Genomic DNA, 7,837 nt, shown 5'->3' on the forward strand with positions numbered 1-7,837 from the left:
GAGTTGATCAAGAGAAGATAAAGGCGATTCAAGAATGGCCCACACCCACGACCATAGGACATGTTCGAAGCTTCCATGGGCTAGCAAGCTTCTATAGGCGGTTTGTTAAAGACTTTAGCACCATAGCCGCCCTCTCACTGCTGTGATCAAGAAAGTTGTGGCCTTTTCTTGGGGGCCAGCACAGGATAAAGCTTTCCAAACTCTTAAAGTTCATTTAACTAATGCACCTGTTCTAGTTTTGCCTGATTTTAACAAGACTTTTGAAATCGAATGTGATGCTTCAGGATTAGGTATTGGTGCGGTGCTGACTCAAGGTGGGCGACCCGTGGCTTATTTCAGTGAGAAGCTACACGGAGCTACACTAAACTACCCTACCTATGACAAAGAATTTTATGCCCTTGTGAGATCCATGGAAACTTGGCAACACTACTTGTTAGCCAAGGAATTTGTCATTCACACCGATCATGAGACACTTAAGCATCTAAGGGGGCAAACATCACTCAAGAGGAGGCACGCGAGATGGCTAGAGTACATCGAGACTTTTCCCTACATAATCAAGTACAAAAAGGGGAAAGAGAATATAGTTGCCGATGCACTCTCAAGGCAATATGCGCTTATCACCACCATGGAGGCCAAGGTGATGGGGTTTGAGCATATCAAGGAACAATACGAAGGAGATCCCGACTTTGGAGAGGTTTACCAAGCCAGTGCCGAAGCCGTAGTGGGATCTTTTCATCAGCACGAAGGGTTCTTGTTCAGAGATAAGCGCTTGTGCATACCCCAAGGATCAATGAGGGAGCTGCTGATCCGAGAATCACATGGAGGGGGTCTCATGGGTCACTTTGGGGTAGACAAGACACTGAGCATACTTGTGGAGCATTTCTTTTGGCCCCACCTCAAGAGAGACGTCGAGAGGTTCTGCTCCAAATGCGTCACTTGCCTCAAATCCAAATCCAGGTCACATCCCTACGTTCTTTACACACCCTTACCTATTCCTAACCTACCTTGGGTAGATCTTTCTATGGATTTTGTTTTAGGTCTTCCGAAGATCCGAAACAAGGACTCCATATTTGTAGTGGTGGACCGGTTCTCAAAAATGGCGCATTTCATTCCATGTTCAAAGACAAATGATGCTTCCCAAACCGCTGACTTGTTCTTCAAGGAGGTGGTACGCTTACATGGGTTACCAAGGTCTATAGTATCTGATCGTGATACCAAGTTTTTAAGCCACTTTTGGAGGACATTGTGGAGAAAACTCGGGACCAAGCTACTCTTCTCAACGACTTGCCATCCTCAGACGGATGGGCAAACTGAGGTTGTTAATCGAACTCTCTCCACCCTCTTAAGGGCCACGGTTGGTAAAAATTTAAAGAACTGGTTAGAGTGTCTTCCCTTTATTGAGTTCTCTTATAACCGTGCTACTCACTCGGCTACCAAGTTTTGTCCATTTGAAGTTGCATATGGCTTTAAGCCACTCACTCCTCTAGATCTTTCACCACTACCACCACTGGAGTATGCTAATCAAGATGGAGAAAGCAAAGCCGAGACAGTTCGGAAGCTGCATCAAAAGGTCAAAGAAAACATTGAGAAAAAGACTGAACAATACAAGAAACAAGCAGATAAGGGACGCAAAGAGCTCACCTTCAAGCCAGGAGATTGGGTTTGGCTTCACATGCGGCCGGAGAGGTTCCCTAACCAACGCAAATCCAAGCTTTCACCGCGAGGAGATGGACCATTCAAAGTGCTCGAGCGTATCAACAACAACGCTTACCGCCTAGAGTTACCAGGTGAGTTTAATATCTCTTCTAGTTTCAATATATCTGACTTAGCTCCCTTCCACGCAGATGAACAAGTTCTGAGGTCAGAACCTTCTCAAGCGGGAGGGAATGATGAGGACACTAGCTCGGAGCAACCCCAAGACTTGAAGATTCCTACCATGTACGAGCCACCAAGGACTAGGTCAGGCACGAGAAACATGAGGGAAGGGTTCAATGAAGCTGTGGAGGCTCTAATGATGCAAGAAGGACATAAAGAACTCACCAAGACAATGGAGCAACTCAAGATTACAAGCCAAGAAGAATATGCCGTGGACGTGAAGGCACCAAGCCCAAGTTTAGACGAGGAAACGTGGCCGCTACTAAAGACCTACCTTGGCCCAACATTGCTCGTCATTTCTCAAGTTCAAGACATAGACAACCCGTCTTCGAACCACCTCTAAAGCAATGTGAGTCTTTAAATTTGAATTCATTAACAAAGTTTCCTTTTCTTGTTTTGCAGGTTTTATCGTTAGTTCCTTTAGTTAATTTTCCTTTTTAGATTGTTCTTAGGGTTATCGAATTGTTCTCTTTACTTTTTACAGAGTCTGTTGCGTTTTGAGCTTTCCTTTTTTTTGATTTGTCGACCCTAGAAGGTCACAGCTGACGGACTATTTATAAAGTCCCATATGCAGCTTTGTAGCTCACGTTTTTACCTATTATCAATAAAGAGAGCATTTTCTTTAGCAAAACCCTAGAGCTACAAAGACTTGTGCGGCTGCCCCTTGTCCTTGTGTTCTTCCGACTTATCAAAGCTAGATCATAAGCTTTGTGGCGTCCTTCGATCCACCGGTTACTATCATCCCCGAGTTCGTTCATTGGACTTAAACAAAGAGAGCCTTGAGGCCAGTTGTTTAAGTCACCATCTTCCCCACACTTCATTCATCTCGTGTCCGAGTAGAGAGAGCCTTGAGGCCAGTTACAAGGATCCAACTCACACTACACCCGATCTTACATCAGTAGGCTAATCTCCCTATGAGCTTTAGGACCCTAGTATGAATCGAGCATCCCCTAAGCCTATATAGATTAGGTCTAGGAAGTTTTTTTATTTTTATTTTACTTTTTCTTTTTCTGTGACACCAAAAAAACCTATAAAAACTCCCTTGGTCTATTAATCTGTCAACTAATCCTATTTTAAAGTTTTTGCAGATAAAACAACCTTCATGTGGATCGACACTCTAAGTACAACTTTGCACAGCTATGCACTTGTTTACTAGAGTTTACAAGTTTAAAACTTCTCCTGCAACATAAACCCTAGTAGCATCAGAGAGTCAATAAGAGAAATACAACACTACCAAAAACTCTTAAATGATTATCCCATGTTTTCTTCAACACCATGCTTCATATGAGGTTCTATTTGGAACTGCTTTGTAGGTGAAATATTCAACAAATACACTGATGTCCTAACACTCTATTTCCATAAATGATTTTGCATATTCTTCTGTTTTAACATGCTTCTGGCCATCTCCACCACAGTTCTGTTTTTCTTTTCTGCTACACCATTTTGCTCAGGTGTGTAAGTTGTAGTAAGCTCATGATGTATCCCTTCATTCTCACAGAATTTGTTGAACTCAGTAGATGTGAAATTTCCTCCTCTATCAGTGTGCAACACTTTTGATTTTCTATTCACTTTGTTTCTCCATAAGTGCCTTGAATTTCTTAAAAATTTCAAATGCTTCTCTATTAGTCTCCATAAAATAAACTCAATTTATCCTGCTGTAGTCATCTGTCAACATCAGAAAATACTTTCTGCCTCCAAGAGATGTAGTCTGCATAGGACCACATAAATCAACATGACCAATCTCAAGAAATATAGATGCTCTTCTTGATTTACCCAATAGAAACAACCTACGTGTTTGTTTCCCAATATACAACCTTCACACAACTCAAGAAAATCAATCTTTGGTAAACCAGAAATCATAATTTTCTGGTTAAGCACCTTTAACCCATTCTCATGTAGATGCCCATACCATAAGTGCCACAGCTTTGAATCCTCTGAAACCTTAGCCACCAAAACACTTGCTTCAACAAAAGACATCTCTAATAGGTAAATATTTTTTGATGTCATCCTCACCACTGCTAGTGTGTGACCAGACTTCTTATCCTTAATGACACACACATCCTCATCAAAGAAAACAGAGCAATTGTTTTCCACTGTTTTTCCAATACTTAACAGATCGTGTGCTAGAACAATAATATAATACACATCTTATCCTTAATACCATGACTATTCTGGACAGCCACAATACCTTTTTCCTTCCACCTGAACGTCTTTGTCATTTCCAAGCTTCACCTTCAGCTTGTGCAACTCATCTAACTCTTTGAAAGATGATTTGATGTCTGTCATGTGATTTGAAAAGCCACTGTCCAAATACCAAACAGATTTGGAGTTTTCTTTACTTTTGAACGACATGAAAAGTATAGGCTGTTCATCTTCTTGTTCAGCAAGGCTTGCATGATTTTTTCTTTTTTGTTTGTTCCAACAATCAGCCTGCATATGGCCATTCTTCTTGTAATAATGACACGGAATATTGCTCTTGCTGGTACCTCTGTAGTAGGACTGATTAGAACTGCTTCATAATAACCTCTTCATCTGCCACTTCCATAGTATCCACGACTTCCAAATCATTCTCATCCTCTACCAGCTCCAAAACTATTGTTGTTTCTCTGACCAGAACCAGAGTACTCTCCCTTAATATGGAAAGGTTTCTCTTCAGATTTTTCAAACTTCTTACCAAGACGAACTTCATGATCTAACAGTAAGCTCATCATCTTTTCAAAGGTAATGAACTCATATCATTTGCCTTTATGATTGCAGGAACCACATACTCAAATTTTGGAGTTAAGCTTTTGAGAACTTTTGATAACAATTTATTTTGACCACTTTTATGGATCACTTTCAATATCTTATGCAGGTGTTTTTACTCAGTTTTAAAGGTTTTATAAGTTTTTTCTATGTTTTTGAGTTTTAAAAGGCTTTTCAGAAAATTTGGGACTTTGGAGTGCATTTTAAAGCAAAAGTACATTTTTGGATAAATTCAGGCCGTCAGAGGTTTGACAACCAAAGAAGACCTTCTAACCGTCCGATCATCCCCAAATTTGGAGACATTATAGAGGAGACAACCAGCTTGCCAACACACTTAAAATCAAAGCAATCCAACGATTAGATCTCAAGATATCATCAATGCACTGAAGGCTGATCAACATAAGCCCAGTCAAGCAAAAGTGCTTTCACCCGCGGCCAGCCTTCTTCCCACTGCGGCTCAAGAGGTTTCACCCCCAGTGGACTTATGTCCGAACCTCAGGAGCCCAACTAAGGCCCAAGACACTTCCTGCACCCATTTTACAAGCCTTAGACGCCCAAGACTTGGAGAAACACTATAAATACTCATTTTTAGGTCTTTTGTAAGAGAGCATCTTTCTTCTCTTTGAGAGAGAATTCATTCATAGTTTTAGGTTTTGTTTTTATGCATCTGTAGAAGCTTTTCATCGCCATACTGTCTTCAATAATAGAAGTCTTTCTGCAACTTTGTTTCTTTTACTTTTCTTCTTCTTAGTTCTAAACCGATGATGATGTCTACCTCAGCCATGTCTGAGTAGTCACCTAGTTGGGTGAAAGGGTAATCCAAAGGGACCCCATGTTCGAATGACATCTAGGTTTTTAGAAAAAAGGATTTCGATTTTTAACATGATTCTCCCATTCATCCAATTCTCAAAGCGGTAATTCTAGACTGATCACCCAGAATCCGATCCTACGTTTAATCCGAGCCACGAGAGTGTTGTATCTGGGTTGCCTACGGAGGATACGTAAGCAGAGATGGATTCCGATCTACAAAGCATGATCTTGTTCTGGCATGAGAGCGAGAGTTAATTGCCAAGAACAAGTGATTAGATGATTAGGGTGACGAGAGTTGGCTAATCTTACATGTGTCTATCCTAGTTTCAGAGTCATAGAAAATCCTTGCCTAAATTCCTTGTGTTTTAGAACATGAACCCTAAAGATGAACCTTGAATCCAGCGCTTTTTACTTATTGTTTTTCAACCGATTTTTACTTAAAGCTCTTTTTAATTCTCTGCATAATTAGATTTAGTGACAAACCAAAACCCTTTTTTATTAGATTAGGTTTACGATTGTTTTTAGCATCAGTTAGAATAACCTCAACACACACATCTCTGTAGATTCGATCCCTAAGTACTACTGCGTTTGCTGTGCACTTGCAGCTTGTCTAGGGTAAAACTTGTGTTGCCCACTGCACTCACATCAAGTTTTTGGCGCCGTTGCCGGGGATCTGTCGCTGTTGACTTGACTTCTTAATCTAATTTCAATCCTAAACCTCATGATTTTCGAGTTCTGCTGGAGATTTTCTAACTCCTCTTTTTATCTTTGCTTTCTTTGCTCACAGGTGCATGAAAACTAGGAGAGATCCTGACGAAATCGTATTGCCCTTAGACGAGATTGACAAACACAAAAGAGCACTTAGGAAACTCAGACGAAGAACGCTCAAGATGGCCAATCCTAATGCCCATCGGGAAAATCTTTTAAATCGTGATCAAGAGGATCACATTGGAGATGATGACCGTGATTCAGTTCATGGTGACGACCTAGATGCTGCTTATGAAGAAGATGGACAGCCACAACTCGATGAAGAGGGGAACCGAGTCCCTCTAAATCCTGTTCAAGCCACTGAAAATCAAAGGAGACAAGACCAGGCCGAAGTTGAAGGAAGAAGGAATGATGAAAACATTGTTCCACCAGTTGCTAGAGAAGCCAATCGACCAAGACAGCCTCAGAACAGACTCATTGCCGATTTTGATGCACCTCACCAACACTTTCAACATCGATCAACAATTCAAATCCATGTTCCAAGAGAAAATCATGAGATAAAACCTCAGATATGTCTCTTTGGTGAACCAGAACCAATTCCATGGAATCTCTACTGAGCATCCAATGGACCACATTGATCTTTTTGAAGAAATCTCTGGAATGGTACAACTCCAGAAACTGTGGACTATGTGAAGTGTAAGCTTTTTCCTTTCTCTCTAAGTGATAAAGCTTTTAGATGGTTGAAATCTATGTCATCTGGTTTTATTACTTCATGGGCAGAATGCAAGTCAGCTTTCCTGAACCACTTCTACACCAAGTCAAGATCGAACCAGCTGAGAAACAAGATACAAAGTTTCCAACAAGGCCCAATAGAATCATTCTATGAAGCCTGGGAGCGTTTCAAGGAGTAGGAGAGAGATTGCCCTCATCATGGTTTCTCTGCAGCAAACCTGCTAAGCACCTTCTACAGAGGACTTCAGCAGAAGTACCAAATTTCTCTTGACACTGCCAGCAATGGAGATTTCAGTTCAAAAACCATACCACAAGGGAGAGCACTCATCGAAAATCTGGCTGTAGCTAACTGCAACAACAACCCTGAGTATGACAGATCAAAGACGACTATCACTAGTCATGAATCAAGGGAGATTGCTGAGCTAAAAAGCATGGTAAGTCAACTTCTTAAGTCTCAAAATAAGAATATACATGCTTGTGATATTGCTGCAGAAAATGAAGAAGATGGAAGATATGAAGAAGATGGCATGTACCAAGAGGAAGAAATCAATTTTATGGGAGCCTAGGCATATCATATCGATTTAGTCCAGATTTCAACAACAACTTTAGGAACTCTGGTGCCAACTTCAACAATCTCTCATATAGAAATCAAGGAGCCGAAAATCAGCCCTATCCACAGCAACAAAGGAGTTTTCAAAACAAGTTTCAAGGTGGAAACTATGGAGGAGGAAACTTCCAACAAATACCAGCATTCAATCCTCAACAAGCACAGACCAGCTCATTAGAAGCAACCCTTTCCCAGCTAAGTAATCAGGTAAAATCGCTTGAACAAACTATGATGCAGACTACTCAAGGCAATGAGAAGTCATTCAGGGAAATGGGGGCGAAGATCGATTGTATCTACACTGATTTGAATGGGAAATTCGAATCTCTTGCGACCCATGTCAAGAAGTTGGAACATCAGATA

The 7,837-nt window shown here is 41.0% G+C and overlaps 1 non-coding gene across 1 annotated transcript; it reads right to left on the reverse strand.

Annotated features, from left to right (window-relative positions):
• Positions 1–6,969: 6,969 nt before the first annotated feature.
• Positions 6,970–7,075, reverse strand: LOC112086145. The gene has a single exon (XR_002899325.1). It is a non-coding gene; the product is annotated as a small nucleolar RNA R71 (small nucleolar RNA).
• Between the last annotated feature and the right edge of the window lie 762 nt (positions 7,076–7,837).

This window comes from Eutrema salsugineum, unplaced genomic scaffold (genome assembly GCF_000478725.1).
Source record: "Eutrema salsugineum unplaced genomic scaffold, Eutsalg1_0 scaffold_23, whole genome shotgun sequence".
Lineage (NCBI taxonomy): Eukaryota > Viridiplantae > Streptophyta > Magnoliopsida > Brassicales > Brassicaceae > Eutrema > Eutrema salsugineum.